General features: G+C 41.4%; 1 protein-coding gene across 4 annotated transcripts in view; it reads right to left on the bottom strand.

The window, feature by feature from the left end:
- SUGCT (succinyl-CoA:glutarate-CoA transferase) overlaps nucleotides 1-26,436 on the bottom strand; it is a 357,626-nt gene that overhangs the window by 42,080 nt on the left and 289,110 nt on the right. The window lies entirely within an intron of this gene.

Raw genomic sequence — 26,436 nt, 5'->3', positions numbered from 1 at the left:
GCCAAGCATGTTTTGTTTTCAGACAGTCTCTGGTACTCCAGGCCTTGCAAAATATGCTTTTAGACAAGCCTCAACTCCTGTCACAGTCTTTGCTCGTATGTCCTCCAGCAAGCCTTACAGCAATTGCAGCAGTAAGCTTGTCTGACCATCAGAACAGGTTTTATTCCTTTTTTCTTGCTTTGCATTTTTACCTGGGCCAATATTTCATGAAGCTGTTCAGTCTCCTGTTGTCAGTCAAAAGTCTGAGCACCTCATATTGCTCTTTCTTTGCTCCCACTTGGACATACATGTTTGGTTGACAAACTGCCCAGCTCATTTCATGCAGACCTTTATCAGTAGGTCTGAAGTATATATACTTCAGGCTTGCTGTAACACCCTCTAAGCATTCTAGGACTGCTGTTCAGTCCCCTTCAAACAAAATCCCATTTTGCATGTATGGCTCATCCCCGACAGGTAAACCGGAGTAACTTCTGGTGGCAACTGCAACTACTCCTTCAGACTGCCATGGTTGGTACACAAGCCAATTTACTGCCTGCTCTTCAGAGGACTGTCTGAAGCCTACCATTTTTGTTCCATAAAATCATGTCTATTGTATTCTGGAAGACATGTCCTGTTCAGTGCATCTACCACAGGCAGCAATTTTCTTCAGAAGTACCTTATTTTCAGATCATACTGCTAAAGTTTTAAGAAGAAACAAGACTGAGTACAAACCCACAGTTTTGTCCGGGTTCCTTCTAGCGGATTTTGGACAAACAAGATAGGTGATAGCAGTGCTAGCTAGTGCTGAAAGGTGAATTGCAGGAACTGCACTTCAGAAAGCATGGTTCTGTGTTTCCTTTTTATTTTCTGTCCTTAAGTAAATGTTCTGGGCTGCTTGGTTTGCATTAGCACTGCTTCTAACCTCCTTCAGACCAAAATAATGTTGCTCTGGCTACCCTAACGAGTCTTAGGAGCAGTCCCTGCCTTCTGATTTTGCTCCCTGTTTTGAAGACCTCTCATGACTCTAGAAAAAAATCACTATGGCTAAAAGTGATTGAGCTGCCTTTTCCAGGGTCTTGCTGCCACCTCCCTAGATGTCAACTAAGAGAGAACAACAGTTTTTCTCAAGTTCTACATGTCTACATTCAATTTCATATTTTGCTTATTACATAGTGACATTGACTGTCTCTTTTGTCAGATCATTAATTTTTAATAGCTCTGTCACCAGCTTCAAGCCACATGTCTGGGAATCCTTCCCAGCTTCAATTTACATTGGAACACCTTAGATGTTGGGCCCAGGTTAAAAGAATTTACACCAGGCGATTATCTTCCAAAAGGTGTAGTCAGTGTTGTCACACAGCTCATGGACTCATTTACCACAATGTGGTAAAACTCAGTCTTAGCCTCACAGTGATGTTAAACAGATAATAGATTATACAGTCTATTATGTATTAGTGGTGATAAGCAGCAACTTCTTTACAATAATATATTTAGTGGTTTGGTTAAATGAAGATCCTCAGTTTACTCCAAATTTTCCTCAGCATTAATTAGGCACCTGAGTCATTCTCTGAAAGTTTCAATGGATATAATGATGTCATTTCTTAGCAGAGTTATCAACTTTTTCTTATTACTCTGCCATTATGAACAAAACTGAATTTTAGTAATCACATTCTATGGGGGCTTATTTCTAACTTCCACTTGATTTCTGTGTGTCTGGTTCTTTGAAATACAATCTTATATTTGCTGAAAATGCTTGAGAAAGCACACAGTGACCACTCTCCTCTATCATGCTCAGGAAATTATGAACTTGCACATGTAACATATCTTGATTTTCAGGATTCTTCTCCACAGGCTGCATTTGCTCTTTGACTTCAAATACCTGCATCATGAATACCTGATTCTAATCCTCCAGATTAATGTTGCCACTAATCAGCTTGGTAGAATTAGGCTGCTGATGGCTTCACCATCCAACTGGAGTCAACTGATTAAGACCTGATAGAATAGTTCCGAAAATGAACAGAATAGCTGGCATCCTTCTGTGAATTTAATTTCTCTGGATCTATGTAAGGCAGCCAGCAGACATGTTTCTTTTAACTGTAATCTCTATGTTCTCCATCTCTATTACCACTTTTTATATTTCCTGAGCTGCAACACAATGGACAGAAAGTCTTGCTACGCTCTCTGCTTTTTACATGTTTTTGCAGGAGCCAGACAGTTTTATTTCTGTCTTCTGAATTGTTTCTCTCAGTGCATACCCTGCACCATGATGCCTGCATCCCTAGTCAGTCTGTCTTTGTCCTGCTTCCTAGTTTCCTTTAGTTTGACCATGTGAACTTGTTCTTCACTGATAAAGCTGTTTTGATCCTTTTCCTAGACAGTTCAGCTGCCCTTCCCATTTGAAGAAATTTCTTTTTCTTTCAACAGCTTCTCCTGTATGCTAGAATCATTTGCCCCATTGTCCTGGTTTCAGCTGGGATAGAGTTAACTGTCTTCCTAGTAGCTGGTGCAGTGCTATGTTTTGAGTTCAGTATGTGAAGAATGCTGATAACACTGATGTTTTCAGTTGTTGCTCAGTAGTGTTTAGACTATAGTCAAGGATTTTTCAGCTTCTCATGCCCAGCCAGGGCACCTGACCCAAACTGGCCAACGGTGTATTCCATACCATGTGACGTCCCATCTAGTTTAGGAACTGGGAAGGGGGGGGCAGGGTTGCGCCGCTCGGGGACTGGCTGGGTGTCGGTCGGCGGGTGGTGAGCAATTGCCCTGCGCATCATTTGTACATTTCAATCCTTTTATTACTACTGCTGTCATTTTGTTAGTGTTATCATTATCATTATTAGTTTCTTCTTTTCTGTTCTATTAAACAGTTCTTAACTCAACCCAGGAGTTTTACTTCTTTTCCTGATTTTCTCCCCCATCCCACTGGGTGGGGGGGGAGTGAATGAGCGGCTGCGTGGTGCTTAGTTGCTGGCTGGGGTTAAACCACGACACCCATATATGTTTCTGTCTCTCATTAAGCAATCTTTTATATCTCCAAAAGTACATGTGGATGTCAGAGTATGTGACTGTAAGGCAAGCATCTATTCCTCCTGATTCTTCGGTTCAGATAAAAACACAGTCACATTCCTTCTAGGGTCACAGTATATCAAATACTTTTTATCAGCTGCTACAGTGTTTTAGGTATTATTAGTACCAACAATGTCTCATTCACTTCTCTTTTTCACCAAGCAATAGTAGAAATGTTTTAATCATACTTGTCTCATCTTTACCCTCCCAGTCAATGCTTTATTCAGTATATAATAGTACTGTTATGTTTGGATAAGGATTTTTTGTATGGAAATTCAGCTTTATTAGTAAAGTTACTGTCTCATGGCTGTTCATTGCCTCATGGCTGCTTGTTTTTTGTCTTTAAACCTCTTGCTTTATTTGTCTTTCAGTAATGCTTTACTCTTGCTGCCTCACCCAGCTGACTGTTGTATTGCACCGTTTTTTGCTGCATAAGGGGTAATAAAATGAGAGTGCCCTACGTTTTAAAGTCCAGTGGTACTCTATTGAGAGAATTACCTGCAGAGATCCTTTAACTGCCATTAGCAACCCATCCACAAGCACACAAACTAGCTCTTTGATGATTTCTCCACATCTCTTTTTCCTGTTAAGATCAGTGCTTCTCTCTGCCAGCTCCATGTCTTGCTCAGCAAGGATAAACTTGAGAATGCCAGAAAGTAAGAATCTAATGAATTTCTCTATACTGGTAAAGTAACAAAAGACTGCATTACACGACATGCCGCCTCACAACAACTGCTGTCTTTATGCCATGGAGGCTGCCCATTCTCTCTTAAGAATGCAAGTATTCCAACCACTTATTTTAAACTAGTTGCTGAGAAAAATGTTTTAATACTTATACAAAGCACTGAAAGCTGAGTGTAGGATGAACTGCAGAAGAACAACTCCCCTGCAACAATAAGACAGAGTTTGTGCCATTCATGACCTTGAACACTGCAGCCAGAACCAAGGGGTGAAGCCAATGTACAATGTTACTGATTGTTGACAGCCTCTAGGACAAGCAGAATAAAAGGACAGGGGAAAAAAATCCCCCAAAGATCACTTTCTTTTTCAGCTATTTGTGCATGAGCTATTCTGCCTGCCTATAATTTCTATGACCTCCAAGCCTCCCTACAATTATGAATACCTATTGTTGACTTAATTGGCAGAATAACAAGAAACATCTGCCAAACAAACCCAGTTTCTTAATCTCTGCTGGTCTTGGACACATTATGACTGTAGAGGAAGAATAATGTGTTTTGTCTCTATGAACAAGCCCGGACTGGATGCTTTCATAGTTCAGGGAGCCATTTCCAGTGTACATCAGAGAAACAATACACAACAGAGATTTCACAAAGGATGTCTTGTTGTCAGGTGCCCAACTCACATAGCCCATGAAATATTTCCATAACACTAATGCTAGTATTGAAGGACAGAATTAAATTGATGACAGAAAAAGGTCTTTTTTGCTAGTAAATAAGTTTGAAGGGAGCAGGGTGGACAGACAGGTAGACAGAAGATATAAGGAAGATGTAAATTAAGATGTTTTGAGAAGAGAAGAGAAGAGAAGAGAAGAGAAGAGAAGAGAAGAGAAGAGAAGAGAAGAGTTGAGTTGGAAGTGACTTACAACGATCATCAAGTCCAACTGCCTCACCACTTCAGCTGGCTGGTGGAGGGCTGGATCTGCTGGTCGTCACTGCGTGGAGCTGGACTCCAGCAGGCTACTGATGGGCAAAAGCCTCATTATCATAGAATCACAGAATGGTTTGGGTTGGAAGGGACCTTCAAGACCACCTATTTCCAACCCCCTTGCCATGGGCAGGGATACCTTTCACTAGACCAGGTTGCTCAAAGCCCCATCCAACCTGGCCCTGAACACTTCCAGGGATAGAGCATCCACAACCTCTCTGGGCAACCTGTTCCAGTGCCTCACCACCCTCAAAGTGAAGAACTTCTTCCTTAGAGCTAATCTAAATCTCCTCTCTTTCAGTTTAAAGTCATGACCCCTTGTCCAATCACTACATGCCCTTGTAAAATGTCCCTCCCCAGCTTTCTTGTAGTCCCCCTTTAGGTACTGGAAGGCTGCTATAAGGTCTTCCCAGAGCCTTCTCTTCTCCAGGCTGAACAACCTCAACTCTCTCAGCCTGTCTTCACAGGAGAGGTGCTCCAGCCTCCTGATCATCTTTGTGGCCCTCCTCTGGACTCACTCCAACAGGTCCATGTCCTTCTTATGCTGGGGACCCCAGAGCTGAATTCAGTACTTAGGTGGAGTCTCAGAAGAAAGGAGTAGAGGGGCAGAATCACCTCCCTCAACCTGCTGGTCATGCTCCTTTTGATGCAGCCCAGGATATGGTTGGCTTTCTGGGCTGCAAGTGCATATTGCTGGGTCATGCTGAGCTTCTCATCAACCAACACCCCCAAGCCCTTCTCCGCAGCGCTGGTGTCAATCCACTCATCGCCCAGCCTGCATCTGTGCTTGGGATTGCCCCAACCAATGTGCAGGACCTTGCATTTGGCCTTATTGAACTTCATGAGGTTTGCACATCTCTCAGGCTCCACCCTTCATGCTTTGCTGTCATCAAATACAGGAAACAGTGAAGTTCATGATCAGGTCTTTTGAATTGAGACCGCAGAAAACCATCGTTCAAGAAATTAGTTTCCTTGTCCACATCATATTCTGGACTTCATGGCATCCATGAGGCAGAAAAAGCTCTATCTCATGGTATAGTTCTACACCCCCATCTTCCCTACCAGCTGAAGCTCTGACAGAAGAGCTATCCCCTACATCAATAAATACTGCGCGAAGAACTGCAGGGTAGAAATAGGTAACACAATGTCAGGTGGAGCGCCATGAGATTCTCCTCCAGTTTGGTAACACTGGAGTAGGCAAAAGTTCCTGGACGCATGAGGAGATCACAGGATAACTATGAGCCATGAATGTGATACGGACAAATGCATTCTTTTGTGTCCGGCAAGGAAGGCAAGCATTATGCAAAGCTCTGGTGAGACCTCGGCTGTACCAGTGTGGACATTTCTTATTCCTCAGGTTCAAGAAGACAAACTCTGCCTGGGATGAAGGCAGACAAAGACTAAGCAGTTGATTAGGGGCATGGAGAACCTACAGAAGAAGATGACAACAGGAAGTAGCAAGATAAAGGCTGAGGGGGCTGCCATCACTTTCAAGAAAGGTATTGAGGATGAAGGCCAAAGGAGGAGAAGAGCTATTGAAGTGCAAGGAAAAAAATGGTAAAGAACACAGAACAATTTAGGACTTCTTTCCAAGAAGACCTCACCATAAACAGTGCAGTAGCAAATGTCCCTTGGTGCATTGGTAAGGAATGGTAAGGAAATCATGCATGCTATGTCTCTGCAGAGTTCATGCTGAGGGAACCAAAGCCCTTTCTTTTGCCTCTGGCATCACCACAACCAAATGAATGTCTATATTATAAATGCCCTTAATTACGTAGTCTGAAGTTACATACCACATTTGGCACCAACATACAAAATGACAATAATAGTACCTTACTTACTCTTTTGGGACTCAAAATACTAAATCCTAAAGGAAAAAGAGATTTGCCAGCATCTTAGACAAAATCTGAACATCTTCCCACAAATCGAGATAGGCAAATAACTCTTGGAAAGGTTAAAGTCACAACTGAGCTGTGAAAGTTTTACCCCGTGACTGAAGCATGTTTTGTATCCCATATAAACACGGACAATGGGTGTGTTGAATAGACGAGCTGCACAGCTTGGTTTCAGTGGGACAAGGGGATGTGACAGCAATAGCAGCAATGGGCTATTTTTACATTTGGAAGAATCATCATTTGCCTGGCTGTGCTTTGGTTATGCATTCAAATGATCTACGTCTGAAAATGACCAACCTTTCCACCACACCAGTGTAACCTCTGCGCACTTGTTTCGCAAAGCCTGAATTATTTCCATGGTGGGACGTTGGCACCGTCCATCCCAACCTATGGCTCTGGTTACACTTTGGCTCTCCTCCAGCTTCTGGCTGCCAAAATCACCTCCCTTAGACCTCAGGAGAAGGGTTTGTGTCTAGCCAGATCAAGTCCCTAGTCCCCCTTGCGGTGGAGGAGCTTGTCATCATAGCCGTTAGCTCTGGTGCAGAGAGGGGACTCCTAATAGGGGTGGTCTCTGGGCTGCAGGGTTGGTTTCTGCCATGGCCTGAGAGAAGAGTAACAGCACCAGGTTTGTCCTTGGGAGCCGGGTGGCAGAGGAGGCGTCAGGGACACCCAGCGGCTGGCCCAGTGCATGGCCACCAAGGGCAGGGACAGCCCCCTGGGCCTCCTGGGCACAGGGACAGCCCCCGGGGCCAGCACCCCAAAGGCCTTCCTCTGAAGGACGCTGGGCGGAGGGGCTGCGCGTGGGGGGCCCCTTCACCCCGGTGTCACAGTGCCACCAGCCGGCAGTGCAGCAGTCACAATGCCCCGGGGCAGTATAAAAGGGGCAGCCTCCCGTGCCCCGCTGCCAGAGATGGCCCGGGGACAGCCCGAAGACATCCGAGAGGACGTCCTTGAGGAGCCGGTGGAATTACTTGGAGGGGGCTGAGGGAGGAAGACCACAGGCTGGAACGGGGTGCTGGATGTTCTCTAGTGCAACACCATTTCCCAGCAGGGCCACATTCAAAGCCCATCTGATGGATGGAAACCCTGCTGCAATCTTCAGGGACAAATGCAAGCCCCTCAGGAGATGAGAAGAACCACCAAGCCCTGGCAGTGCCCAAGGCTATCAGGCCTTTTCAGCTGGATAAGCAATGGCCAGACTAAGGGAATACCTTCTTGAGGAGCACTGCGGAGCTCACTGTCCTCATCACCTGCGGAGCCAGTGGCAGCAGCCGTAAGAAATGCAATGCAGAGATGTTGCCAGGGGTCCAGGTGCTTTGGAGCACCCACTGGTGGCCCAAAGGCACAGGAAGGATTCTTGCCCCCAAGGTCGATCAGGCCAGGGGCATTTGGCCACTCTCGGAAGCCCCTGAGATGGCTCCAAGTTGAGGGAGAACAGGGCTTGGGCATCTCCTGGGAGGCGTGACCAGCCTGTGGGACGAGGAGGCAGGTCTTGCTCACGTGCTCAGGGAATAGCCGATCGCCACCTCTGGGGTCAGGAAGGAATTTTCCCCCGGAACAGATTGGGACTGGTCCCCGGGGGTTTTTTGCCTTCCTCTGCAGCACTGAGCATGACCACTTGTCAGGGGTCCTCCGGTCTGTTTTGGCTAGGTTACTGCCTGCTGCTCATGCACCGCGAAGACGGCCTCTCGTGCCCTGCAGCTGGGGGGAGGAAGGCTTTTTTTTCCCCATGGTGGGCTAGCAAATGTCCCTGGGGTTTTTTTGCCTTCCTCTGCAGCACTGAGCATGGCCCCTTGCCAGGGCTGCTTTGGGCCATTGTGGCTAGGTGCCCGCTGCTCATGCTCCATGAAGATGGCCCTCGTGCCCCGCATCCGGGGGGAGGAAGCTTTCTGACTCCCCGGGCAGGCTCCAAGGGATGCTCCCGGGGGTTGCTTCTTGTCCTCTGTAGCACTGAGCACAGCCCCGTGTCCGGGCTCCTCTGGGCCCTTTCGGTAGGTCCTTGCCTGCTGCTCTTGCACCTCCAAGGCACCGCTCGTGCCCTGCCTCTCTCGGGCTCTCTTGTCCAGTGCCAGTCTCTAGCGGGAGCGAGCTCTGCTCTTCTCTTGGCTCCGTTTCCCCAGGGGTTCTTGCTTCTGCAAAACAGCCTGTGCTTGGAAGGGCTCCAGGCTTGCTGCCCCATCAGGAGCTGCCGCTGTTCAGCTCTCCCGGCGTGCAATACAAGTGCAGGGCAGGTGTGAGAGCGCGTTTCAAGCATCACTGCACAAGCAGCACAGCAGCGGAGCAAGTTCTGGAAGGCAAAAAACTATGCTTGTCATCACTAAATGTCATACTTTGGAAAATACCCCACAGTACCACACACCACCTTCTTCTGCTTCTTCTGCATCTTCTTCTTCTTGGGACTGCTTGGCCTGTATTCCTGCTGCTACTTTCTGTAGCTCTGTGACTTGCCTTTGCCAGGCTGCAAGGGATGGTTTTGAAAGCTCACCTGAAGAACGCGTCAGCCTGCTCCTGGCTGCACATGCGTGTTGTGTTAATGCTTGTGAGCATTGGCTCTGAATCAGAATCAGAAAAATAAAAATAATGTCCTGTTTCCACTTGCAACCTTTGTGTTACGCGTCCTTGAAAGTGGTTTTGGAGCTGAACCCCCCTGGCATTTCAGGCAAATAACAGTCTCATCGTCATTCGACTCATGGTGAGTGCAGGGAATAGAATGGAAGGGAATAGAACAGCACAGAACAGGACAGAAGAGCTATGCTGTGTTGTGCCCAGAGTTCCGCATGAGAAGCTCTGCCCTAGGTCTGAGGGCTCCATCCAGGAGAGCAGCTCTCTGCAGTGCAGGTGCCAGGCCCATCCAGGAGACAGGGGCAGGGACGGGCACACCTACAACATGGCTCAGGCAGGGACTGAAGGCCCCAGGCTGAGCTGAGACATGTCCCCTGGGCCCTTGGCAGGAGACGGGCAGGGTGGGGGTCCCAGGGGAGGCCGGGCCCAGCCATTGAGGCCTATGAGCACCCCCAGGACCCTGGCAGAAGCAGACTTGCACGGCTCATACGCCCTCCTTTAGACAGGGATGGTTGGCCACCTTGGAGACAGAGTTTTGGGCCAGAGGAGCCTTCTCTCTGGTGGACTACTGTTGTTCTCAGGCTCGTGTGTTTTGGCATGTTTTTGCACAGGAAACGGGTCAGACACTTCTAAAAATGAGTCCAAGGAGCAAAAATAAAACCCAGGGGTAATGAACAGGTACTGCTCACCTCCAAAAGGTTTGCAACCCTTTAGTTGAGGAGCGTGTCCTGCTTCAGACTGAGGGCTTGATCTCTGAGCCTCACTCGTGTCAGAGATGCGGGGGGTTGCCATCCTGTGGAAACCCAGCTCAACTGGATGAACACAGAAGACTTTCAAAAAACCGCACTTCACACTTGATTTCTGCAGATTTGTGCGGATGGTCCACTTATCTCAAGACGATCCACAGCTCTCACCCCCGTCAGAAGGCACATGCCTCCTTCCTACAACGTGACAGAGCCAATGCCTAGGCTGGGACGTGGTTATGGGTATTGAATGCCTTCTGCTAGTGCAGGGCTGGGCAGAAATGTCATCAGAGATTTCCTTATCATGTACTGGTAGGGAAAGGCAGATGTGGGAAGGAGAAAAAAGAAAAGAAAAAAGAGGAGAAAAGAGGAGAAAAGAGGAAGGAAAGGAAAGGAAAGGAAAGGAAAGGAAAGGAAAGGAAAGGAAAGGAAAGGAAAGGAAAGGAAAGGAAAGGAAAGGAAAGGAAAGGAAAGGAAAGGAAAGGAAAAAGGAAAAAGAAAAAGAAAAAAGAGAAGAAAAGAGAAGAAAAGAGAAGAAAAGAGAAGAAAAGAGAAGAAAAGAGAAGAAAAGAGAAGAAAAGAGAAGAGAAAAGAGAAGAGAAAAGAGAAAAGAGAAGAAAAGAAAAGAGAAGAAAAGAGAAGAAAAGAAAAGAGAAAAGAAGAGAAGAGAAGAGAAGAGAAGAGAAGAGAAGAGAAGAAAAGAGAAGAAAAGAGAAGAAAAGAGAAGAAAAGAGAAGAAAAGAGAAGAAAAGAGAAGAAAAGAAAGAGAAGAAAAGAGAAGAAAAGAGAAGAAAAGAGAAGAGAAGAAAAGAGAAGAGAAAAGAGAAGAGAAAAGAAGAGAAGAAAAGAGAAGAAAAGAAAAGAAAAGAAAAAAGAAAAGAAAAAAGAAAAGAAAAAAGAAAAGAAAAAGAAAAGAAAAGAAAAGAAAAGAGAAAAGAAAAGAAGAAAAGAAAAAAGAGAAAAGTTCAGCTGGAAGGGACCTACAATAATCATCTAGTCCAACTGTCTGACCAGGGCCGACCAAAGTTCAAGCATGGTATTAAGGGCATCGTCCAACTAAATGCCTCTTCAACACTGACAGGCATGGGGCATCAACCATCTCCCAGGGAAGCCTGTTCCAGGGTTTGACCACCCTCTCGGTAAAGAAACGTTTCCTCATGACAAGTCCAAATCTCCCGACAGACGCAGCTTTGAGCCATTCCCACGTGTCCTGGCACTGGGTACCAGGGAAAAGAGATCAGCACCTCCCTCTCCACGTCCCCTCCTCAGGAAGCTGTCGAGAGCAGTGAGGTCGCCCCTTGGCCTCCTTCTCTCCAAAGTAGACAAACCCTGAGTCCTCAGCCGCTCCTCTGAGGACATGCCTTCCAGCCCCTTCACCAGCTTTAGTACCCTCCTCTGGATGTGTTCAAGTATCTTAACATTCTTTTTTAAGTTGTGGGGCCCAGAACTGCACACAATACTCATGGTGAGGCCACACCAGCATTAAATACAGCCAGATGATCGCATCTTTTGACCGGCTGGTTCTGCTGTCTTTGATGCACCCCAGGGTGTGGTTTGCTCTCTTGGCTGCCAGGGCACGCTGCTGACTTTTGTTGAGCTACTGTCAACCAGCACCCCCAGACCCCTTTCTGCAGGGCTGCTCTCCAGCCACTCCTGTCCCAGTTTAGACTTGCGTCTAGCAGCGCTACTCTGTCCCATGTGCAGATTCTGACATTTGTTCTTGTCCAATTTCATGCCACTGATGATTGCCCAGTGCTCCAATCTACCCAGATCCCACTGCAAGGCCTCTTGTCCCTTGAGAGAGTCAACAGCATCTCCCAGTTTAGTATCATCAGCAAACTTGCTAAGGGTGCATTCAGCTCCTGCATCCAGATCATTGATAAAAAGATTGAACAGAACCAGCCCCAGAATTGAACCCTGAGGAACACCGCTGGTGACTGGTCGCCAGTCAGATGTAGCCCCATTCACTGTAACCCTTTGAGCCCTGCTGCTCAGCCAGTTCTTCACCCAGAACACTGTTAGTCTACAGAATATAAGAAGCAACTCTCAATGGAGCTTTATGGATTATAACCCTTCACGTTAAATTAATTAATTCCTTCTAATCCAAAATGAGAGTATATATGGCACTCTGACTATGGTCTGTTGCACAGGATCTCCTTTGGTATACAATATATCGAGGGCATGTGCCCACATGCCAAAGAAACTTGGGTGGAGGTCAGGCCAATAAACTCTAATATACAAGATTAGAAAACAAAATATGAAAAAATATGAAAAAAAAGCATAAATTTAAACTTACCTGGTTGTTTACACAGACAAAATAAATTTCAGCATCATATAGGTAACACAACCACAATACACGGCTTGAATCCAGCTGAGGCCTATGTAGTAGCAGTATAGGGGAGAGAAGAACTAGTTGGATATATATTCTCATTTTTCTCAAATAGATGCAATAGCATTAGAAAATACAATTATGTCCTATCCCGTATGGTGAGTGGTCACCTAAGAGTGTTAAGTACTCTGGTGAATGTACATTGCCTTAATAATTTGTCTTTTTTCCTATTACATAGCTGTCTTACAGCTACATAGATGTGAATCCATTCAATCATCTTTTTGTTATTATATATTATGAATGTTACCAGTGGGAGAACACCACTGGTAAGTGAACTTTTTACCCGTTATATTTTAAAGTTCAGGACAAAATTGTTTTCTCTGCCAGCATGCCTCAGTCATTACATTTCACAGTTGTAGTATTTAGGAAAGACTGGAAATATTGGACCTGTGGAAGAAGCCAATGTATAATCAAAAGTCTTAAGTCTTTCAAAGGCTGTGTGAGTTGTACACCAATTACATCTGCTCCCAGAAATAACTCCTGAATTAAGTATAATCGCATTCCTGCCTGGATTGGTGTCTTTGGCCCATACGTATTGCTAGTTAAGTAGCTAAAAGCAGCAATGAAGTGGAAATCAGCTATTATCCCAGTATGATGAGCAAACCTATATGCAGTCCTTCCTCCCCAAAGTGGTGGTTCAAATGCCACCAGGAGCAGGATTTATTTCTTTTTACAAGATAGGAGGTGGTAATGATTATACTACTCAAATATAAAAGTAAATTTTGAACTACTAAATACTCTTCAAGTAGAGACATTAAGCACTACAAGACAGAAATTTCCTAAATTATGACTGAGTTTTCAGCCTTAACTCTTGACTTTTTAAAGAGCCTCTACAAATGGATCTTCTTAATATCTCTGTGTAATTATCAGTCAGTATACTGCAAAGTGTACCATGAATTGGAATGATTAAATTTTGTCTTCCATATATTAGGTTCCATATTTTACTGTACATTTAAGTTGATTACTGATCATTACTTCTCATTAATTACAGTAAATTTAGAAAAATTATATGACAAAGCTCCTGAAAATAGAACTCAAGTCTTCAGAAAAGAGCAGAGCACTTTTACTGAGGACATGCTTTACTGTAAATAAGACAACATTTGTTTAATTCATTCATCTTGAGTTTAAAAATTATCCACAACTTTCTAAGGCATTTATCTTCAACAGTGCAATCACCAAAAATCATCAGAGCATGTAAATTCCCTGAATGTACCCAATATTTGAAATCTTTATATAAATAAATAACATTTTTTTCCCCATCAATGATATCACAGATAATTTTAATTACACATAAATACTGCTCAAGGATGAGCAGATAAAAAATCCAATATGATACCATGGCTTAGCTTTTTTTCAATTTACAATAATTTCCTTCACACAACAATTTGTAAAAAAAAAAGTTAATATTTTAAACACAAAATATTCAGATTACTGCATTTTCTGAATTACTTTTGCTTATAAATTATATGCATTGAAACTACGTAATTCTTCTCTCACTACAATTTTATACCAAATAACCTCCATGGGTATCAAGATTATTATGTTCTATAACAGTATATAATATACATTCATATGTGATACGCAAGTGTAATACATAATTATGTAATGGAAATATATTATGTTATTTCATTGGAACTGGTGCCTAGTATAATATTGGTCTCCAAGAGTCAGATAAGACCTTAGACTTATAGTTTCTAAATACAATCAATAAAGCATTTTGATTCATGTATGGGTACACCTGGGGAAAAGAATACCAGTCTCTGAAAATATCTGAAAATTAGAAGTATATGCTATGCCTCACAAAATAGCAACTGACTGCAAACTTCCCTCATTTAAAAAAACCAAACAAACAAGACTTGAGGACATCTAGCAGAAAAATCTTGAAAGTAAATGCAAATTCATGGAAATGGTAACAGATTGCCACATGGAGGTTGGTGGTGGATGCTGCTGCTTTGAGTGATGAACCATTGTCCTGGTTTTGGCTGGGATAGAGTTAAGTTTCCTTCTAGTATCTGGTATAGTGTCATGTCTTGGATTCAGTATGAGAGGAATGTTGATAATACACCGATGTTTTTAGTTGTTGCTCAGTAGTGTTTATACTAAGTCAAGGATTTTTCAGCTTCTCATGCCCAGCCAGCAAGAAGGCTGGAGGGGTACAAGGAGTTGGAAGGGGACACAGCCAGGGCAGCTGACCCAAACTGGCCAAAGGGGTATTCCATACCATGTGACATGATGGCCAGTATATAAACTGGGGGGAGTGGGGCTGGGGGGAATCGCTGCTCAGGAACTAACTGGGCATCAGTCAGCGAGTGTTGAGCAATTGCATTGTGCACCACTTGTTTTGTGTATCCCAATCCTATTATTATTATTATCAACATTTTTTTATTACTGTTATTATTGTTGTTGTTGTTATTATTATTATTATTTTCCTTTCTGTATTATTAAACTGTCTTTATCTCAACCCACAAGTTTTACTTTTTTCTGATTCTCTCTCCCATCCCACTGGGTGGGGGGGCAGTGAGTGAGCAGCTGTGTGGTGTTTAGTTGCTGGCTGGAGTTAAACCACAACAACCATCTAGCGAGAATCTAAAAGTCATATTAAAGTAGTAGACATGGTAAATGATTGCTTTCTTAAAGTCAACTGGAAGGAAGGTTCCAGGGTATCTCCACACTAGCCAACATTTTGAAAGACTTAAAATAGGTCAGGATAATGACTTGTAGAAGGTAAATGGCTTAATAGGAAGAAACCAAGGGTTTTGTAATAAATTCTGAGCTGCTACTCCAATTTCTCCTTTTTCCCCCCAGTAGTTTTCTCTACAGTGTCAGTATTACAGAATTACTTGAAGGATAGGTGAAACTGTTATCTTCCAATCTAACATTGCCATGCAGCTATACCAAAGTTACACTTTACCCATGTATTCTCAAAACACTCTTTCAGAGCTGGTGAAAGCTAGAGCATGGTACCTGAACCTATGACGAACAAAAGGACACTTCAACATTTTCTGATGTTTTTTTCTCAGGAAATTCAAACAAAAATGAGGAGTAGAAGGGTAGACTAACTGTGCATTCAGCTTTGAGATAAAACAACTACTAAATCATACAGTGGGACATTGATTTGTGTGTAGTCAGGAAGTTAGGAAATAAAATTCCCTTTCAGGAATTACAACACTAGTCTTTATTCTAGCAATCTAGGAAGGCAGCAAAGGTAAATACTAGCAACACAAAAATCTATGCCCCATCTTTATCTTCTCTATTCCCCTAAGTATGAATAAATGTGAAAACTAGAATGGTTCCCAAAACAGCCTCCTTTGCCAAACTTACTGATCCCTAAAGTGTTCCCCATTGGGAGGTGAAGGCCAGATTTTAAAATGCAGGCATATTCAAAGGAAACAACAGAAGTGTACACCCTTCATTTATTCACATAAACACCTGGCTTGCACATACAAAATAGTAAGTGGTGCATTCACATGATCAAGTATATAACTCACTATGTCGTTAAGGAAATATCTGATAGAACTGTATAGAAAGTTATCATCTTTGCCAAGGGTTTTTTGTTTTTCTAAATGAAGTACTCTAAGCACTTCCACAAAAACTTGTATCCCAAGAGACAAACCACACATGAAACCAAAAGAGTTTCTAATCATTACTTTGTCTCAGACCAGAATTCAGTTTGACCTATTATTTCAAAGTTTTCACTTAACCTTAACCAGAACTGAAACAGAACAAGTACTACAGAACTTCTGAAATTCAGAATGCTGGTTTGACTAAACATAGACACCAATTAGCAAAGATCAATTTAAGGAGAGGAACTTTCTGCACTGTTGCTTGCAAGGCCACAGTTCATTGTAGTATTTTTCTAACACCTCCTTCCTCAAATCATTCCCCATGTTTTCTCACCAGTGTGATCCTTCAGTGCAAGCCTTCTCTTCTCTACCCTGACGCTATGCCATTTGCTGTGAACCACAGGTTTCTTGGTCAAAGCTGTTAGATTTTGCACATGCCTAAGGTGATCTTTAAGCCCAAACAATGACTCCTGTTCTCCAGCAGTGTAGTCCTGTGTGCTGTAGGTCCTATTTTAATTTCTCTGCTATCAGCACAAGCTCTTCTGATCCCTGGCACAGCACAGATACCACTGATGTTTCCAGGGCAGTGCCCTGCAGCTGTTTTGCTTTAGCTTCTCAAGCTCTTAAGATTCAGGTGGCTGAGAAGATGACATAGAAAGGTGCTGGGAGCCCAGATGGTGGTTAGGTTCTGGCTGAGGAATGAGACCTGAAAACTAACAATTCTCCCTATATGAAACTCATATTTGAGGCATGCCCCCACCATATGAACTTCTTCCATTTTTAAAAGCTGTGTTTTCCAGGGAGAAAAGTTCACTGACCATTTCAGTAACCCAAAATGGCTCAAACTAGGTGACACTGAAAAAACATTCTGCATGGACAGTAAAGCTAGGAAGAAATGGCTGCATGGCATCACCAGAACTCAACCTGGCTCAAAAGAAAAATCACTAGCTCAACTCCAGCTGAAAATTGTACTACCCAGTTCTTTGAGAAAAAGAAAGCAGTTCCCAAATGTAACTCAGCAAATTACAGAGCAGTTTTCATCATAGATTTACTCATATAGGAATCTAAATCTCATAGTCAAAGCAAGGCGGCTTAATTTTTTAGTGCTAATCTTGTAATTTCTTTAGAATACCATAAAATTGCTATGAGTTTATACAAGCTTGTTTAAGTATGTCTGTGTTCATGTGCTGGGAATAGCACATGTGTGCATGCAGTTGTGCTTTCAGTATGTGCAAGTTGGACAACTGGAATTGGGTATTTGTGCATGATTGGCTTTGAAATTTTGTTTGCCCCACATGTTTCTAAATTGTACTGCCTCTCTTCACAAATGGGCCTGATTTTATGTTCCTTGTGATGTTTCTAAAAACAGTTTGCAAAGAATATTAAAAAGCTTGTTCTAATCTGCAAGCCCCTGCCTCATTTCATCTCTGCATCCAGTTCAAAACCCATGAGGAACACTCTACTTACACACTAATCAACATAAATTTTTTATTGGCCCGCCACAGGCACAATCTCTAAACAACTTTAATTTAAAGCAATGAGTTGACACGAAATTTTGAAATTCATTAAGTTATCAATCCCTTTTAATAGAACAATTATCTGCTTTTTATATGGGTAAACTGTTTTTATTTACTGCTATGTTCAGTGTAGTTTCAGACAGCCAAAGAAACAGGGATTCTGTGCCTTCTTAAGGGACTCTGCTCCGTACCTTAACAGACTGTGTCAGGAAGATTTTTCTAATCGGGTCTTGACCCAATGCCTAATGTTTTCAATAGACCTTGGATTAAGCTAGTTCATATCTGTTCTGTCTTGGTTTAAAGCTTTTGCACACAATGATAGGATGGACAAGCTAGTTTTATTTGGGAAAAAAAAAAGTTTATGTTTAGCAAAAACAATAGTTTCAAGTTTGGACCAAATTTGGTGAATAATATCAGCTATATAAAAATCTGGAAAAAAAATTCACATTAGTCATAAAGCATTTGGAAAAACTCTTGGGAATTTCCTACCCTCCCAGAGCCCCAGAAGAGCTCCAGAATAGTTAGCCAAACAGCAGGGGGAAAAGAGGTGGCAGCAATGCTTTATTTTTGGTAGCCCAAATTAGTACGGCACCATTTGGAATATTCAAAACTCAGGTCCAAATCACCATGTTTCTTTTGAAGCAGGGCTTTTATGCAAGGAAGATCTGCTGGTGAATGTATCAACACTAACAGCACACACAAGTTTCAGAATAGGTGAAAAGATTGTTGGATTCAAATTTACCCAATCAAAATGTGTCTTCATTGACTACATAAAGGGATCTAGAGAGATAAGAAGCATCAAGCATATTACTCTCTTTTCTATTCATATTAGGGGAAAAAAAGGTATCTGAAGAAAAATAAGTTGAAACGCAGGCACTTAAATGGAAGTACATATCTGGAAATAGTCATGCTGACACAGTCTTCAGGATTAAATTGGCAAGCAAATTAGACATGAGCTTGAAATGCAGCATGACAGCTAAATAGATCAATGTAATTTTTACTGCATGGGCAGACACCTCATATCTATAAGTTAGACATTGGTCTTTTAAAAAGAGATTTTGATGCAACATGGGATGAACTTCTGGGCGGGACATTACTACAAGGAGTTGTGGGAAACAGAAGGAAAAGGAGCAAAAATAATTGCAAGTTTGCAGTGACTAAGAACTCAAATATGCCCAACTTCAGGAGTTACAGATAAAACAATTAAATATATGTGAATTTACTAACCCACAACAGGTACATTATATACTGCCGGTAGGCTCTTAATCACCTAAACAGTAAAGTTAACTCTATAAGCCTTATTTTGCCCCTCATTTCTACCCAATCCCTTCTTCCATAAATTACAGAGAAAGCATAGCATCAAATTTCACATATTATCATTATTATAATTTGGAAAAAATGTGCATATTTATGCTCTGTAGTTACTTGTGAGTTCCTTCATCTCAATTTTTTGGATGAAGAAGTGAGAAATGTAACTTCATGGGCTAAGGGACTTGCCCAGAGTCAGGCAGGAGGTTTGTGATGCACTCTATACAACTGCAATTTTTTCCTGTAAATATGCAGTACACAGACTGCAATAAAAAACGACAGTTACAAAGCTGCTGCACTTTGCATACACAGTGGACCTGAAAAGACCTGGGCAAATTACCCTACATAGTTCGTCAAACAGTCATCTAGATGTGACTTCTGTCATGTAAGTACTTTCATGGGGAGAAAAAAATAGTTAAAGGTCATGAAAGACAGGAAAAAAATATTGTTGCTCTATAAAACCAGGTAACATTGAATTAGAATCATGGCATGGTTTTTTTAACAATGAATCTGATCAGGCATTTAAAGAAAGAGGCAGATAATTGATGAATTTTCCATCTCTTGAGGACTTCTGAATAAGACAAACTGTAGTCAAACACATGTGACAGGAGTAAAACGATGAAATTCTATGGCCAATGCTGTAAGGCGGAAAACTACATGATCTAATGGCCACTGCTGACCATAAAATTGTTCAGTCTAGGTTCACAGAAAACAGTTTAAGTCCAATCATTCTTTCCATTCTCAGGGAGGCAGGGCTTGGGTCAAGATGACATGGTGGAAACACAAATGAGGATTAGTATACTCAGTATCCTAGGGATTACGTAAAATTGTCTAAATGTTTAAAACATATTTTTACATTTAATGAAACCAAACTTTTTCAGCTAACAGTAGATTCCTTTTCTTATCCAATAATTATTAAAGATCATAAAGATATACTTACAATTTATGGGTGTTGAAGTAATTTGGCTGTTTTACAACGCACCCGAGGCATGCAGATATATCTTTACAATCACACACCCTGAAATGTGTGAGCACCTGGCTGTGCTTGTTACAGATTGAGGGTTAAGAAAGTACTTTCTAAGTTACTGTTACTTACAAAGAAAGAAGTGGGAAACACAGTTAAACAGAACAAAAAAAAAAATAAACAAAGCTGAATTCTAGGCCTGTCACCACTGGTGGGAAATTAGTGAGTTTATTTGGCTATTCAGTTAATACTTCAACTTTTATTTTTCTCTGCGTAACAGCAAGGTGATACTGTTTAGTTTACTCTCCATAAGAAACTCTTATGTCCACTTTAAAGGAAATTCTAGTATATTTTAGAACATATGGAGGAAAATAATAAAGAAAATATTCTCCAGTAAGTAGAAGTATAATTACCAATCAACATCCAGCAAAACTTCAACCATCATTTTACTTGACTTATTAGGTACAGAGTAGGAAAATGTCCCCACTTGTCCACTGAAAAATTTTTATTTCCCCTCTGGATATGGCAGTGTCGGGTCCTCGAAAGAAACACGTGATGCAAGAAAAACAACTCTGATTGCCACAATTTAAAGAAAGACAGAAAAACCTAGGGTCTGCAGAGAGGATAGTCCAGCTCAGGCACCCTGAACAACAGTCCTGGAGAGCCACCGCGTGAGTAAGACACAGCGCTGTTGGTCCCAATCGGTACTGTTACTCAGTTACTCTGAGCCTGACAGAAAAGACTTCCACTATTTCTTAATTTCCCCCCACAACTGAAGTCCCAGAACTAGGTAAGAGAAAGCTGGCTTTTCTTCCTTAAGACATTAACTTTACAAGTATCAACTGTGGCACTAAAACCATTCTGGGACGTATAGCAAATTTTAAAATATACAGTAGAGAAATACTCTGGAAACATATGACAGAGGAGCAAAAATATGAAAAGGTTTGTTGTTTATGTTTTACTTTAAAAAAATCTTAGAAGATTCCAAATTAAAGTATCATTCATTAAAAACAGACTAGACTTTTCTATATAATCCTGAAGCTTATAGCATATTCCTTGCCATTCCCACCATCTCTTTTCTGCTTTTGCAATCAGTACAAATATATTGTTTATATATTTATTAAGATTTTTTAAAGTATTTTGAGGATAGCTAAGCAAGCTGTCATACATCATTTCTGCTGAGTTCCTGTAATGGTCCTGAATTCCTCAAAATTGAAATCAGCTCTGTGAATGTAAAAGACATAAACAGTCAGCCCTGATGACTAAAAAAGGCGAATGAGGTAACGGTAATGCCGGTGAAGCTGTTTGTCTCCAATGTACCATAAATAGTGAAGTGAAATTAAAATTTTTCAATCAACATCAGTTATGCACATGCATGCAAGCACACACGCGGACACATATGCATATGAAAAAACTGCCTGATGAGAAGCAGACAGGCTCAGAAGTTCAAGCAGAGGTTTTTGCAAAAAAAAATTTTGGGGAATTTTTATGTTGTTGTTGTTGTTTCTATATTGTGGGATCTCCTAGCTGCAGGAAACGATGGATTGGAGTACAGACTTCCTTAATTTCCTGCTAACTTCCCCCAAGCAGAAGTCACTTTTCTCTACCATATATCTAGTCCTACTGAAGCTTCCCCCACTAGACTTACATTAGATGATCAAAAAAAGATAGCATGTATCACTAACAGCCATATCTGCTCCCTGTATTGAAATGTACTGATCAAACACATAGATACCCCACTGTTATTACCACAACTATAACTGGTCTTCCCCATACATGGAGAAAATAAGCATAAATACATACATACCTAATAAATAGGAATACTTATTTAAAACAATACATAGAGTTTTTCTAAGAACTTCCTTCCCTTAGAAATCAAAGTATTTTTCAACTATTAACTAAGACATGAAAAACTGCAAACGATTAGTAAAGTGAGACACAGAGAGTGATTTGTCCAAGGTTAAGGAAGAAATCTGTGGCACAGTAAGGAAGTCCTATTAGATCTCTTGCCTCTTTGTCTTGTTCCTTAAAACCATTCTTCTAGGAGATTGATGGCAATTAGTCTCCATGGAACCATGACACCATTTAATGAATCATACAACAGGAAAAGCCTATCTCTGAAAAAAATGTCTTTCCTGTTTCAATAGTATATTTGTAATGCACAGTGACAGGAGAAGACCGGAAAAAGGGACATTTCTCCTGAGTGGGTTGATTAATTAACACAGATTGCCTGAATTCAGTCCAAGAAGTCTATGCCAAGGAGGAATCCTTTACTGCCTTTCCTAACTGAGCTTGGAGCAGTCCCCCAAACACATTATCTCAATAGCACAGAAGGAAATCATGAAGCCAGGTATGAAATTGACCTTTCTGAGCAATAAAGACATACTTGATGCAGATCATCGGCCGAAGGAGAGAAAATAGGGTTTATCAACTCAGGAAATGGGGATGAGGAGAATGTACAATGTAAACATTATCAAAACTAAGGATAGTTGTTTTGTCTGGAAGAGGTGTTTTACATGATTTCCACAGTTATATTGTTTCCTGTTTGATGAGAGATGATTCCGAAGTGTAGGCTTATATCCAAATCCCCAATTCGCTAAGGCTTAGAAGGGGTCAGAAATGAGGTTTATTTCACAGAGGTTCCTGCTAGTTAATAAATTCTACAAAGGTTGGTTTGTTAGGGACAGCTGAATGCATTGTGGTTTTTCCTTTAAAAAAAATCATATCACAAACATTCTTTTGACTATAAAAAACTACTGGCAGCTTTTAAAAATCAATATTAGACACTAGATAATGCAGAAGTTGGGAATATTATTATCTGAGTTTCCTAAACTATATAAAATAGATGATAATGGAAAAGGTTTGGGCAAGATTGCATTGCATCCATTAGCTTTTTCTACATAATCAGTATGGGTTGGTATCCATTATGCTCCACATTGCAACTCAGAATAAATTACTCAGTGGCTCCCAGAAACCCACATGCTACCGCTCTTTGGAAAAGTCCATTACTCTTTGGCAAAGCATTTCAAGACTAACTCAGACGCTAAAGCTTCTTGAAATTTTGTCCTTTCACTTAACTGTATTGTCTCTGTGCCATCCAGCATCATCTGCAATCTGGCACTCTATAAAACATCTCTCCCCTATCATTTCTGGCCCTCAAAAGTACCTTCTGTGTTCTACATTTCACATTTTATAAAACTATATAATTTCTCCTCCAGATCTCTATGGAAAGGGCTAAGCACAACAGAGCTGAGTGAGGAGATACTGAGGTTAGTCACAGAATAAGAACATAATCAACATACTCCAAGTTGGAAAGGACTTCAGGAGGTCTCCAGTCCAAGCTTTTGCTCAAGTCAAGGTCAGGTCTGAGGTCACACCAGAATGCTCATGGCTTTATCTAGTTCTTTCTTGAAAACCTCCAAGAACAGAGCCTGCGCAACCTCTCTGGTCAACCTGCTCCACTGCCTGGCTGTCATCATGACAAAAAAGACTTTCCTGATATTGAGTCTGAATGTCTCTTGTCTCTCATCCTCCCACCATGCACTGCTGTGAAGAGCCTGGCTCTTCACGTTGATAACCTCCCTGTAGGTGCTGAGGGGCTGCTGCCAGGCCCCCCTGAGGCTGCCTTTTCCCCAGGCTGTACCAGCCCCTCTTCCTCAGCCTCTCCAGCTGAGATGCTCCAGCTCCTCATCTCTTTGGAGCCCTGCCCTGAACTAAAGATGATTAAGCTGACTTCAGCTATAAAGCCAGAACAGCTTCATCAGTACAGCCCTGCAATCAGATGAACCAGTCCTGCAAAAAATGAGTGCAGTACAGTGCCAGGCCTTTGGGACTCAAGTGAGGCTCTCTCACAGCGTTGCACCTTCTATATATAATATGTCAAGTATATGTATATGGACACGTACATGTATACGTGTACAATAAGTCAGCTCTAGAGTAATTTCATGACATGAATATACTGAACGGCATATGTGAAACATTGTCCTAATGAAATCACTCAACTACCACAGAACCACATTTTTCTTTAAAATGATCTTACAGTCTTTTATACAGTCACTGTTAGTCAGACATGATGAAATCCCTTTTTCACATCCATTCTTGAATCTAAGCTATCTTGCTAACAGTAACAGCAGTGTATATGTGCAAGGACATTTTTCAGTGAATACTTGAAGCAAGAGATATAAAATACAAGGTCTGTATCTCTCCTACCCCCAATACGGATTTTGAAAAGAAAAGTGAATAGAAATATGTTTTTTATAATGCGACTTCTCCCACTCCAGTTTCATCAGTACCTTATGATGTGCTTATCAGCACACAGTATATCTCAGGCTTGGAATTATAAAAAAAGGCAAGGGGGAAAGCATTGACTAGCTGTGGAAAGAACCCAATTCAATACCATATCAAAAGATAATTAAGTAAAGGAGGAGTATGAATCACCAAGTCCAACGTTAAAAATGTAGCCTACATTAAAGCCAATGGCAAAAACCCTCAGAATTTCAAGATGCGAGATCTACAAGTGAGGATTCATATACAGATTAGAACCCACTCTCATAGTGGGGAGATCCCTGGAGAAGGACTACTCTAAACCAGTATGTTAGACACAGAGGCCAACTGTGATACTCAGAGCTGAAATCTGCCAGCATACTCTCACTGAATAAGTGTATGTCACTGGACTCACAACTTTACTTGGCAGCACAAGTCTGACCTCTGTCAAGAGCCTCAAGTGTGATGTTCAATTCAGTTACTGAAATACACATTAAAATCTGGCTTATATGGTTAAGAAATAACAGTCACCCATTTTTATTTTGGGATCAGTCTCCCCAGTGTCTTTAAGGGGAGACATTTTTAGTCTATTCAGTTTCAACATTCACATTAATATCTTAATCTTGCTTAATAAGCAACCCTGAGCCAGAAACTGAGAGCTTAGTACAGTTGTTCTCTACCAAATATAATATATTAAAATATAATCACATTGAAAAAAAGGTTGTTACTATTTAAATAGTCATTGAGAAGCAGTTTATCTACTGGAGGTCTTCTCTGCACACTCTTCCCTGTACTCTTCAGGTATATCATTGACCAGGACAATTCCAGGGTACTTCCATTACCTACCATCAACAGTGGCGAAACTCACTATGCACTTTAATTTGGGGACAAAGTAATGTACACTCTTTCCAGTGATATCAATAGGTCCATTCAATTCACACTGAATGAGTGTCCTTCACACTTCCCTCCCCTGCCTCTCCCCTCCTTATCCTCCCATGCCAGGAAAGGAAGGAATTCTCCTTTTCCTGCTCAAATATCCAATAATAATTTTAGCCATCTGCTTCAATACAAGAAACTCCTCATAGAAGCCCATCTAAATGGCAAACTGTTAGAGATTAAGATGATTTATTTTAGTTTAGTGCAGTGTCACTGGTTTAATAAAATAAAAAATAACTAAGGATTTGGGAAGTACTATGGCTTACTACCTAGGTAAAAACTCACTCTCTTGCCAATACATTCTATCGCTGCTGACAGACATTAGAACATTCCTTTCATCTCCTTCCTCTTCTTGCAGTTTAACCTATCCCCTTAAGGAGTATTTGCTTTCTCTAAGATAGATTATACATTGTATGCAACATGAAAACCTTACGTACTTTCTCTACCATCTGCAAGGCTTTTCTGCCCACTTCTTTAAAAAGAATTAAATCAAAACCCTTATTAGTCTTTTCATTTTGGATAAATAAACCAGGATTACTTTTCTGTTAGAGACTAAAACAAAAGGATTACTATTTCCAGATACAGGTATCTAAATTAGAGAAGCATTTTTGAATACAATCAACCAAACATCCAAGCAGAGTGGGACCAAATGTGGAATGCAAACTGTGATAAAGAACAAATATGAAGCATACACATACAGACACAAAACACCCCCTCTATTCATGCAGAAAATATGATCTAATACAGGATTGATTTCTTTCAAATAATTCTTTCTGCATCCCAGTATGATTCCAGGATGTGCAAATTAAGATAAATTTTATGGGTCAAATTCTTCTTACCACTACATGTGCTCAAGTCAACTGAAATTGATGACAACTGGATGCTGTGTCAGAGGGTGGAATTTGGCACAGAAAATCACAATGTAAGGAGAATATGTTATAAAAATAAAAATTACATGGTGCTTTGAATGAAGAAGGAAACAATTCTCAGTGTGGCTTGGGAGAGAAAAAAGCATAGAGAAGCAAAAAAAGTTGACCCAATAGCTAGTAGATTACCAGATAAGGCTCAGTTGTCAAAACAGAGCCAACTGCAAGGATGTGAATGAGAATGTTCATAATGGCTCTGGATGAACCTAACCCCATTCCATAACTAACTCCAATGGAAGTAAAGCTACACCAGCTCCATGTCCTGATGCACTTAGAGCTTAAAAGAGGAGAGACTAGTTTATTACTTCTATATTCTTTGGAAATCCAAAATAGCTATTTAAGACTTCATTATTGCAGAGCTTCACGCCTAATCTCATTAAAAGAAATGGTGTGATGAAGCCTCCAGTACGAACTTCCCTCCTCTTTCTTCTTTTTTTTTTTTAATAACAGAAATGTCCCTAAAAGAAGCCTGTGTAACTTGCAAAATAGACCTAAATCAAAAACAGATTCACATATTTATGTAGATGATTTAGCAGTAATATTTCTAGCAGTGGGAGTTTGCAAATATTATCAAATCCATGTTCATGCTTTATGACAACTGACCGATGAAAACCAGAAGCTATTCTGACACACATTTTAACCCATTTTTCTGCTACTGGA

This window comes from Buteo buteo, chromosome 2 (assembly GCF_964188355.1).
Source record: "Buteo buteo chromosome 2, bButBut1.hap1.1, whole genome shotgun sequence".
In the NCBI taxonomy this organism is placed as follows: domain Eukaryota; kingdom Metazoa; phylum Chordata; class Aves; order Accipitriformes; family Accipitridae; genus Buteo; species Buteo buteo.
The sequence above is the reverse complement of the archived record's forward strand: the minus strand, read 5'-3'. Positions and strand labels throughout refer to the sequence as shown.